The 12,427-nt window shown below is 39.1% G+C and overlaps 1 protein-coding gene across 12 annotated transcripts in view; it reads left to right on the forward strand.

Moving 5' to 3' along the window:
- The window catches only part of DAB1 (DAB adaptor protein 1), a 474,343-nt gene that overhangs the window by 393,935 nt on the left and 67,981 nt on the right, over positions 1-12,427 (forward strand). The gene's annotated exons all lie outside the window — the stretch shown is intronic.

Raw genomic sequence — 12,427 nt, forward strand, 5'->3', positions numbered from 1 at the left:
AATTTTGATGGAAAGACTTTTGTGAATTGCGGAACTGGGGAAGCCTGGATTCTTGGGTCTTGATGTTGATCTAAGTTTTAAGAAGAGACATGCTCACTGCATGGCCTTTCCTCAGCAAATCCAGTAATAGGGTGTCTCTCCTCTATTCAGCTGCTTATTTTCCCCTGACCAGTAAAGTAAAAAATTCATAATACAGGTGAGACTTGACTGAAATTGGCCCAAAGGTTCGAGCGTTAATGCAGGGAAGAATGGGCATGAGAAGGGGGGATGGGGGTTTCCGTTGCTTTGCACATTCCCACATACACCCATGGAGCATGTGGCTGTGTTACTCTTGTTTCCTCAGGAAACCAGACTGAAAATAACGGCAAATAGGAAATAAAAGCAGATCTGTTACTACATAGCACATTGTAAGGGAAGAACGTTATCCACATCTCTGGATTACCAGAGTGTTTGAAGCTGCAATAACCCAGTTGTTAGCAACCATAATTTAGATGTATTTTTTTTTTTACATAAATATGACTTATTTGAAGTATGTTGAATTAGGAAACTCATGAATAAATATTTTGACATAATCAGAATTATATGGCTAGAAATTGACCTACTTTGCATGACAGATGCTTGAGAATCCCCCAGCTAATAGCATACTAACCTGGCATAGCAATGCCCTATCTTACAATACACTAAGCTGCATACAGACATTAAATTATTAGATTGTTGGTTTTTTTTCATGGAGATTAGACACAGTCAGTTTTGTTTGTAAATGAGTAAGTTATAGGCAAGTTATTGAGAAGGCATTGGGGTGCAGTCCAAAGGAAGACTTGTGCATCATTTGATCAATGTTTTCAGCGTGGTCTCAGAAAATACTATTTGAGGTAGAAATAGCCAGAAGAGATTGATGGTACCAACAACCAAATAACTAGAGTATTGCAACAAGTAGACAGGTCTTGCGCTCTTCAGAAGATAAGCACAACTGCAAGAGGAATAATAATGTTTTAAGAGTTTGGTAATATTTTAATTATATAAATAGTATCTATTTTTTCCCCTGAGACTGTTCTTTATGCCCATGTTGATTTCAGCAGACTGATTTTATCTGCATGTCCTTAAAGTTAATATGACAAGGGTTTTGTACAGGTTGAGTTAATAGAGGACTCTGACCTTAGAATAAAAGTCTTCTCCTTTTAAGTTTATATGGATTTTTTTTTTTTAAATCATCTTCCTTTATTATTGTAAGAAACACGGGTTATGAAACAGTTTAGGTGCACATTGCACAGAGTATAGTTTTCAAGCTTCATAAATTTTTGTTGTTCAGTTCTAGCACAAGAAACAGTAGTTCTTTTATTCATGAAGTACCGTTGCTTTTTATTTTTAATGGGAGAAAGGTAACTTTATCTTGGCTCAGTTTCAGTGAAGAAAACCCTCCTCTCTTTAATTCATGCAATGAAAAATATCATATTCAATTTCATCAGCTCCTTTATTTGCTTCCCATTTAAAGAACTTCTGTAGATGAAGTCAACTTTGTTCACTTTTTTCCCAGGTTCTGCAGAGGAATATGATTTTGCTGTCTTGTAATGAGCTCTTGTTACCACAAAGGTAGTAAAAACACATGTATAATCTTGGCAAATACTTCGTTCTCTTTCAAGCCTTAAGCAGGGACAGACTGAGACACAGCTCCTACCCTCTATCTTAATTTATTCCATCTGCTTAAAACTTCCTAGAACCAGGTTAAACTGTCCCTTTAACACCCTTCTTCCAAAAAGGATACGATTTGGTCATCCTTGCAGTGCCCAGCTACCAGACACAGCCTTGGGCAGTAAGCAGAGGTACTGCTCTGTTGGGGATGGAGCTCCTCCTTGTAGTGAAGGCATCATTTTTAAATAAGTCATGTTTGAAGGACACTGATTTGCAGTTGGGCAACCTGGATTCTTTGTAAACTTCACCAAAGGGGAAGAGACAGCGGTGATTATTTGGCTGGGTTAGTTATGGTCACCCTTTTCAAGAACTTATCTGTGGCTTGCAGAGCTTGGAAGTAGGGTTGTTAGTGATTTATTTCTGGTTGCACTATACCTTCCTGACATTCCTTAGATGAATACCTCTGGACTGGTTTGCAGGTGGCTCAGCAAATTTGTTAAAATTTGTAAAAATTTTGGTAGCACTGAGCACTTGGCTTTGGTTTTTTGTCCTGTTTCCCCTCACATACCAACAGGCTCTTCAGATTCAAACATTCTAGGTTAGCTTGGTGGACAGTTGGATCCTTGTGCCCTTACAACTCAACCCATTCACCAGATGTCTTGAAAAAGTACCCCAACTTTTCCCAGTTGAGTAATTTCCTTTCTTTTTACTTGGAAGTAGAGTTATCTGGTGGGTTTTGTCAGTTTGTTTTTACTGTATTTACTTCTCTAACAGTGTTCTCTTTCATTCTCAGTTTCCTGAGTGCCAGCCCAAACACTTTGGCTCCTGGATGCCTGATTGATGTAGTCCCAGAAACAGAAGAGTTATCCTGACGCGCTGATCCTCCGTGGTACTACACACACGAGAGATGCGCAAACCCTAATTTCTTACCTCTGGAATTTGTTATGGCACAGGGGTGTTTCACTTCTTATTAACGCTTTGCCCAAGGGTGATTGCCGGCAGTAGTCTTTTCATTTCTGCCTCCTGCTGCCACTTTGACAATAGGAACGGCAGCAGGAGGCAAAAATGAAAGGACCAGATTGAAAGAAGCACTTTGCCACTGTTGTAATTTTGAAATTGATGGCTTTTTTAGCCCAAAGTCTCAGGAAAAAAGCTGCTTTCCTCTTTGCCTCCTATTGTTTTTCCAACAGGGAAAGACATTCTCTGATGTTGCAGAGGCAGTGGGAGTCCAAAATGAAAATAATTTTCTTCCTGAAACATTGGATAGCAAAATGTGAACAATTTCAGCAGGGAAGTGGTTTGTTTTTTCATTGACTGCCATGTGGTGAATACTGGTATTTCCATTTGCCCATGGAAAATAAACAGCAGCTTCTTTTCTTATTGAATTAGTGTGATCATGGGATAATTTCTACAAATCTATTTACTGTGCATTTTAACATGTCATTTTCATTCTTTTCCTTTTTCTGCATGAGAATATGCTTTGTAAGGTGGGTAAGTAGTTCTCTTCTAAGGCCACGTGTTGCCTCTAATGCCATGGCCTTGGAGCCAGCTTTTTAAGTCAGAAACTTAGCGGTCTGCACGTTCCAGAGCTTCATTTTTATACTGATATCATCAGGATGACTAATAAATCCAGATGTAATTGTCAGTGCCACTAATTCCATAGGAAGAAAGGTGCAGGGTGGTTCTGCAGCTGCACTGTCGCATCGGTGATGTAGTTGCCATCCCAGCATGGTGCATGATGCAGCTTTTCTTCTGGAGTCTTTGCTCAGTGGTATCAGGGCCTAAGTGTTACTGGGGTTAAGTGAAGTGGGATGTGAGGTGGAGTGACCTTCAGAGGAGGCCAAGTGGGGGAGCTTTTATGCTACGTTTGAGACTGATTTCACCTTGTCTTCTCCAGAAGATCAAATCCTATGATTTAGATGAGACTTCATTTGCAACGGTGAACCAAACCAGTCAGGGAACAGAAGCACAACCACCAGAATCTGCAGTTTGCAGTTGGTTACACCATGTTGTGGTCTACTGCATCATTTTGTAACTGTTTTTAATGGGTACTGGCATGAGTCTTCAACAAAATAAAGTTCTACATTGATAAAGAGGGTAGCTCAAGGAGAAAGATTGCCGTGGCACATGGCCATGATTTCATCCAGTGTGGTGCACAGTCCTATTTCTGTGTGTTCATGCAGCACTGATGCAGCAGGAGACTACAGTGTTGACAAGAGAGGGTAAAGTGTAAATCAATGAATGGCTTTGTCCTCCTGTTTTAGCTGTTATGGGCTATTGCTCTTTTCTTTGGGGACTTCAGTGTCTGTAATTAGTTATCTTGAATGTAAAGATTTTTCTCTCATTGAACATGTGAGAAATTTGGGAATGTTAATCAGCAGAGCATAACCTTTTCTTAACTTGCTCTTTTTATAGGCCCAGAGAATTAACATTTATCTTAGGGCAGCACAAGAATTTGGCATTTGTATGAAGTGAACTGATTCTCCACCCTTTCTCTTTCTTTATACATAACAAATACTAAACTCTTTGATAGAGGCATCAACAGAATGTATTGGTAGGCTTTGAAGTGTAAATTGTGAATTTGTGTGTCTCAACATGACTTTGGGGCGCCGTGTGTAAGCGCATGCATGTCTGTGTCCTGGATTAGTTAAAGTCTAATTAAAATTGTTCCTGAAAACCACATACTTAAAGCCAGATATAGGTAGACACATAAAAGCAGCTTGATTTTTTTTTTCATAAATTCTGAGCACTTTTAGTTCTCGTAGGATTAAAGAGAGTCAGGGGAATTCAGCAACTGTGCAAATCTTGTTGCATGTTCACATACCAAAATGTTAGATCTTTAAATGATTAGTTTTCCTGGTGTTGGCTAGTCTTTCAGCTGCTTTAAGGTGGAAGGAAAGGCAATTCTGATTTATTTTCCTCTTCCCCAGCAAGTTCAGATTTGGTTGGGAAATTATGCATTCTGGGGTAATTTAGCAGCACCGTTTGGACTGGCCTCTTCTTCCTGATTTGGAAGTCCTTTATAGAGATTTTTGGCAGTAGATGGTATGTACTGCGTGCCCCATTAGAGCTGGTTTGCTTGGGCATATTCGTACAGCTGTAACAGGTCCTTTGGTTTTCAAAGTGGGTAGGCTTTTACCATGCCCCAATCCAAATGCAGTGCACATATAAACACCAATTAAGGATCACTATAAAATCAATTACCTTTTCTTAGTGATTTTGTCTCAGAAGCAACCAATTTCATACTGACATCCAGGCAAGTAGGTAAGGAATGAACTGGTTGATGACCCTGTTTTCCCAAGGGCTTTATTTACTTGACATTTTGATGTCTGCTTGATTTAACCATTTACCCCAGCTTTGAAACATTAGGTGAGCAAAGTTTGCTGAACTATCTTCTGTATTTTAAAGAGACAAATTGACAGATACCTGTTCTCTCTCTTCCCCTCTAGCTGTACTGAAAACATCATTTTTATTCTTAATCTCTAAGAGCAGAAAATGGATCACCAAGTTTTCCTTGTTTCACTTTTGGTTGCTCCCTAGAGCTTGCTGAACAAGGCTAGTACCCCAAAATGAAGTTTTATTGCAGTGTCTTATTTCAATTCAAATCAGTGTAGAATTTGGGATTTTAGCTGTTTCTGCATCCAGCCTGTAAATGGCACCTTACAAAATGGCTTTCAAAGATTTATGAAGACTTGCATGATACAGGGGCTGAAAGGAAGTTTAATTACATTCAGCTTTTGGTCATTTCTGTGTCTGAGGATGTGCCCATATACTGTCATCGCAAAGACCATCTAAGAAAATAAAATTGATCAGTGAGCCTTCTGGCTAAAACTAAAACGAGTGCTTTGTCATCTGCCCGTGGAGTGTATGTGCTCAATCACTGCCGTCTCCAGTGTGCTTGCCCTAGACTCTCCATCACTGAGATTTGTCCAAAATTTTAATCAAACATTATTTTATACTGAGGCCTTCTCTGTAAATAATTGAATTCTTCTCTTGACATACTCACACATACTTCTTTGTACTATAAAGAAATAATTTAATCTGATCCACGCAACTGTTTTGCTTTGGAGACAGTAAAATGTACATCTTGTTTTGTATTAGCTTGTGTAGAGTATAAAGTGTTAAGATAAAAACTTGGCAAGTGCAATTGTTGTCACCTTGTGAATGACATCTCTGCTGATAAAGCTCTGATCAAAGACAGCAAATAATATGGGAGCGTCTTATTTACTTACACAGGAAACTTGGTTCTAAGAGTTGGGGATGTGTAGGTGTCTTCGAGTACAGTAATTCACAGGCTAATAATGCCAGAAGCCATAAAATCTCTCAGTTGGAGGTTACTGTGAATAGCAGTTCTGAACAATCGGGAAGTACTGCTGAGATGATAGTCTGAATGATGATTGAGTTTTCCTGGAGAGCCCTTATCTCTGTTTAAAATTGTAGGTAATGTTTTTAAATTTAACCATAATAGAAGTTCATTGAGCCTTCAGAGTGGTTTCTGTGTCCCCTGTTTAAATGGTTTATCATTTTCCTTAGAAATACTCTTGGTCTTTGCATTCAAGACAGATGTTTGCATTGCTGTCAAAACGGGACATTTTGCCTTTTTCTGAGCAGAAGAACCAAGAATACCGAAGCACCAGCAGGACGGGAGGAAGGTTCTCCCTCTAGTTCCTTGTGCTAGGAGGCTCATGTGCTTACTAATAGCACTCTTGGGCAAGGGCAGCTTATAGGAGGTGGTAGGGTTCTTGGCAGGGGAGGTTTAAAAGATAGTTTTCTGAGGTTTCATGTACATGCACCTGGGCAATATCACTTTCTCAATACAGTAGACCCCAACAGGGTTCACTTGTTGAGCCTACAGCAAGCTATCTGTAGCTGGGTAAGCTAAAAGCACTCTAGAACACATCTTGAAGATTTCTTTAGGAGTTTCCTTATCAGTTGTTGAAAGGAGAAGTTTGCATTTAAGTTGTACTCATATACTGTAACCAAGGTTTTGTATAGGGTCCTAAATAGAAAAGGGATACTTATTCCCTATAAAATATTAAAATGCTTTTTAAGGTTGTAATCTACCCAAATAAATAGATTGTGTTTCACTACATCAGTAGGTTTTTTCAGTTGCTAGGAACTAGACTTTATCGATGAAATAAAGTGTGAAATCCAAAGTACATCTTCATTTAAAAGATGACAGTGATTGATGTTGTGAGAAGATCTTGCTGGGAATGTTCTCTGGTCACTTGAGATGCATTATAGATCTGGAAATTAGACCCTTAAAGTAACTCTCTTGTTAAAAAAAGTTAGAAATGGCTAATTGCAAGAAACTCGTTTGACGAAATACTGTTAGAGGAAGAGAATGCTAGTGATAACACCCAAAGTTAAATTGTGTGCACATTTCTCTTCTAAAATGTTATGTTAAAAAAAGTAAAAAGATTTTGTTTTTCTCTGTCAGATCTCTAGGTACAGCACAGAGAGTTGGGTTGTTATGCTCCCAAAGACAGTGACAAATACACGACCCAGCAAAGTTTTCAACCTCTAGCAGAAAAGTTCAAAAATTAACAGCTATCAGGAGAATCTGAGAATTTGTGGAGTTTATTTTAGTTTTCAAATCCCAAATAAGCATGCTGCACTGAACTTCTTTATGCCTACAAAGAAAGAATTGCCTTCCCAAAGTGCTGCGGTCTTGGTATCAAGACCCATCCCTTTGTGTGACAGATAGTTTTGAGCCCTCTGTGTATTGGATTTGCAGTTCTGCCAAGCCATTGAGAGAAATGTGCCATCAAGGAGAATAATGTTTGAGCTTTTTATGATCCCTTCAAGAATTGCTGTTTAGTTGCCGCTGTACTGAAAGGTATATATAATTATGTATGAGTATTTTCTCTTTTACACCTGCTTATGTACTTTTTTTTTTCCTAGGCAAATCTGTAGCTGATTAAAATTACTGTGAATTTTCTTCAGATAATTGATACCAAGTGAAACTGTGCACCATGTGTGTATGCATATGTGCCAATACAGAAAATTATGGATGCATATATATATGGACGTAGGGGTGTATGTATGCACAGCTAATGGGAAATATCTTTCACTTAGCAATTAATTTAGTAGTCTTCAGTGTGTGCAGCATCTTAGAGGTCATTCTGCACTGCAGTGTTTTGTATTTTTCAGTGTGTTAGTGCTATAAAAATGCTAATTGTCCCCATGAAGAGGTAGGCTGTTTATAAGTGCATATGTGATTGTTTTTCAGCCCTACGAGATATAAGGAGGTGTTATTTCAGGTTAGTAATTTGAATGTGTGGTGGATACAACTTTGGCGATTTATTAGAAAAGGAAAAAAAAAAAGACAATGATGTGTCATTCTTCAGCGAATTGATTGCCAGGAGCATGTTATTGACTTTGGTGATAATATCATTATATATTTTACAGTCGTAAAATCAAGAAATTCAGATTATGCCCTGAGGGCTTCACACATTTAAATAAAGGATATAGCCATTTCCAGGGCTATTGGTTTAGATTAGTGGGTGATGTGAAGAATGTGTAGTGTGTTATAAGAACATACAGAAGAAGCAACAGTGTGCTATTGCTTTGGTTTGCTTTGGTCTATTTTCTTTATTTATGAAATACGCTCACTTACAGATCCCCTGGGAGAATGAACAGCGTTTGCTCTAAATGTTAGCATATTAATACAATGTCAGCTTGGTGCTCTGTTGGGATAACAGCTGAAATCAGGTGGAATCCTTGACTTGTGCTAGGAGTGAGGATAAGGCTCCTTGAAACACTTGCCAAAATGCACAGTGCCTGGGAAGAAAACCTTGAGTGAGCTGCAGTCTGCAAAATGAAGAGCATTGCATGTTTGCATTAGGTTACCTGGCTCACAACTCTCCCTGTTGATGTCAAAGTCAGGGTTGAAAGGCAGCTGGTGTGCTGCTGCGATGGTAACACCCTGGGAGCAGCTCCCCGAGCAGCTCCAGTGCCTACTGCTGCTGGGTATCGCCCGGGGAGCACCTGCCTCCAGCACCCAACTGGGGCTGCTCTGACCTGGATCTTCCACAAGAGCTTATGTTCCTCTTGGACTGTTTACCAGTCACATCCTGGGACTGGATGTACTTGAGGTACTTGGATTGAGTACTTGCGGTTCGGGGTTCAGGTCTGTCTCTACCTTACTTGAGGGAATCTTAGTTTAATTAAGGTATATTGCCTCGAATAAAAATGATTGACTGTGTTAAAAACCTTGTTTATTACTTGTGCAGTAGCTTTAGGGAGCTGGATAAAGTACCTTAATGCTGATCATGATGAGAAGCCTCTCTCTACTTTAGATGCAAGCTCAGAAGCACATTGCGTCACCAAGCTCTGGGGATTTATTATTCTCTTAAAAGACCGTGGAAGTCCAAGTTCAGTGTCACAACTTGGCCGCAAAGGTTATGATTTCCTTCTCACGCAGGAGCAGTGGGTCCAGCTGGAACACATATGGCTTAATGGTGAACGGTGACATCTATAGAAGTAGATAAAATAATTACTCTTGCATTTACAGTTTAAGGGCCTCTGAGGATTATAAATCCATATTGAGGATTATAAATCTATATGCTGCAAACCAAACATTTTTTTGCTGTGTCAACAGCAGCACATTTTCTAAATAAAAGTGATCACCTTTCTAAACTGAATTTGCGTGACATCGTTAGTGGGTTTTTAGCTTTTGCAATTTTTCTCAGTTTGGGGCATGAGAATCAAATCAGTTTTAGTTTTGTTGATAACCTTGTTCCGTTTTGGATTGTAAAGTGCTTGTGTTGAGTTGCGAACAAATGCTTGGAATATTTCTTTGCTTATAAAAAGCTGTTTATGTAAGCATTTTAGAGCAAACCATTGGAAAGTACCCATTGATATTGAAGTTAAAGTTTTTATACAAAAATTTAATTTAGGATCATTTTAGAATGACATAGAGGTGCTGGTCCTTTAAAGAAGAACACTGAGCAGATCCCTCCTACCTGTTCAGGGTACGGTGGACAACGGGGATTGGCATGAGCTGCTCACCCAGTGTGGCTTTGGCAGCTGTGGTGTTCTCTAGTCAAGAAATCCTAAAAGGAGACCTCAGGAAATGTGTTGCGGAAAGAAGCAGTTGTCATTAAACATGTGCTTCTAATTTAGCTGTAGATTATGGTCTAGTAATGATTTGAGACCTCAAGCTTCAGTTTTCCTTAAAATCTCAGTTGGTTTGTGAATGTCCCCCTTCCTACCCTTGAGATGTTATTTATAGTTCGAGGAAGGCAAGCTGAGCATGAAAGCCCCAAGATGTGGCTTCTCATTACTCAAATAAAACTGAGCTCCGGCAGTAAGTGCAGCCCTGCATCCAGGATAATCCTCCTTCCCGCAGGCTGGGACCAAGCAAGTGCAGTGGCAGGGGGTGGCTGGAGAGCTGAGCATGACAGCGGGTCTCTGCTGACAAAGGCAGGAGCTGCAAAGAAGAAAAGATTGACTCTGATTGTTACATGGAAAGAAAAAGGTGGCACTTTCCTGGGTGGGTTTCTGGCACAGGCACAGTTCTCTGGTTTAGTGGTTTAATGTTATCGCTCACCCTCCTCCGAAGCTTAAGAAGAATTACAGCCTTGTAATTCAGGCGTCTTTTATTTATGCAGTTTCAAAGAACCTTGTTCAAGAACTGTCATTAAAAAAACCTTTTTTGTTTTAATGATGAGATGTTTATGAGAGTCCGGACTATCTGCCTTATAAGTGTCCAGTGTGCAAATGAAGATTCACCCTGCATAAATCTCACATCTCATGAGTGCTGTAAAATCGACCATACTGACAATGTTTGTCATGTGGTAATTTTCCAAGCAGGTAGAAGGTTTTTCAGTGCTGATTACCGCACCAAAATTTGGAAATACAGTATGAGCATAGATCAGGGGAGATCTGGATATATGCTAAGAAATGGTGACTGTTGCAGATGGTTGATTTATAATATAGGGCAGTGTGTGTGTGCATTCTCTATGCTTTTTCATGGGACATATGCTCTAGGGTTTTACAGATGAATTTGTAGTCTCTAGTAATTTGCAGTTTCCACTGCAGTTTAAAATATCTACATCATTTTCAGGTTGATGATTTTTCCCAGTCATTTATTCCAAAAGCACTTTATCCTACTTAATCTGGGTCATAATTGACATGGGACTTGTGCGTAAGCAAACACAGCCGTAAGTTGTGTTTGAATGGGCTGTTAATGTCAGGGATTTAGTTATGTGCAGCAAAATAGATCAGAGGTTGGAATAAGTGTTCAAATAACTGATGAATGCAAGGTCGCTACCGTGACTTGGTCCCAGGAAACACTCTTGAACACTTAGATGATCATGCTATTAACTAACAGCTGCCTTCGGCTGTAACAAAGGCGTAAGGTTGAAATTTGTTGGCAAGAATGCTGTTGGAATCGGATTTTATTTATTGCAAATCAACAGAATATCTTTACAAGTATAAAAGACATATGGAAAAGTCCACTGTTGTCGTTGTACGTTGGTTTGTCTCCAGATGTTCTCCCTCCTGCCCCACTCTGGAGGCTGAGAGTAGAAAATGGTTTTTCATTGTTTTTAGCTGATGGTGCCAACATCTGTCTTGGCATTTCCCTGGGGATTGATATTAGCACTACTTCGAGTTTCTGATTTATCATTTTTGTGTCATTACATTATTTTTTTTTAATAAAATAAATGTAAGAGCATGAAGTTTCAACTCTGTTTAATTTTTTTTGAGGGAGCAGGCATGAAAACAAATCAAGGGAAACAGTTGGGTGGCCGCTGAACTATCACAGCAACACTTATCAACTGCCTTATTTTTAAGAGCCTATAAATGAGGCATTAAAACATTGCTCTGAGCTGATATTTTTCATTGAAAGAAATAGTATTTGTGTGCTCACACTCAAAGATCTCAATATGCTTAAAATAGCTCTATTTTTTAACATGTATTTAGTCCATCATTTGGGGGAAGGAGAACCAGATGAGTATTTTAATTTGGAATTACTCTTCGTTGGTCATATATGCTCTAGTTTTTCTCACAATGATGTTGTAAAAATTTAAATCCCATAGTTTCAAACCTAGCTTTTTGTCCACTTGGTGGGTGTGTAACACTAGCAAAGTTGACCCAAGTGTTGACTGCTGAAAAAGGTGCTTTTAATAGAAATTGAAACAAAATAGCTTTTCCCTCAAAGCTTCTGTTCTTCTGCTTATCAAAAACGAGCTGCACAGAAGCAGATTTTATTAAATTTTTGGTGCTTAAATCTGACCTTTCAAATAGGAATGAGCTTTGGAGAAAATTTGGGCCAAAATTCTCAAATATAAGTGTCTAAGACTAGATTCTTACCTATTGTTCATTTATAGCAGACTGTGTTCATTTTTTACACTAGCTGGAAGGATGGGACAAAATCAGTGACTGGAGCTCCTACGTGGTAATATAGGTTTTAGCAACGTCCATGTTTAGGCAAGTTTTCTGGTGGAATCTGTTGGGTCCAAGAAATTTCAAATTCTTTAAGATCTCACATCTTTGCTTTCTGCTTTGTGCCTTGGATGTTGTTTGGTTGATTGCTTGTTTGGTTGCAATTATTTACAGTTCACTGCTGGGTTTTTTGAGATCCTAGCAGGAAATTCCACAGACAGCTGCAAAATATATCTTTAATCAATTTTAGGAAGACTGATTCCCTAACTAACGTATTTCTTCCAGCTAAGACACAGTATAAACTTTTTTGCAGATACTCAGGGGAAAAAGTCTTCCTGACAAAGATGTCCCTTTCATGGATTGCTGTAGTGTCATTGTTGTGTGGTCCAGGCTAGTCTGAGCTTTG

Source organism: Strix uralensis, chromosome 8 (assembly GCF_047716275.1).
Source record: "Strix uralensis isolate ZFMK-TIS-50842 chromosome 8, bStrUra1, whole genome shotgun sequence".
In the NCBI taxonomy this organism is placed as follows: Eukaryota; Metazoa; Chordata; class Aves; order Strigiformes; family Strigidae; genus Strix; species Strix uralensis.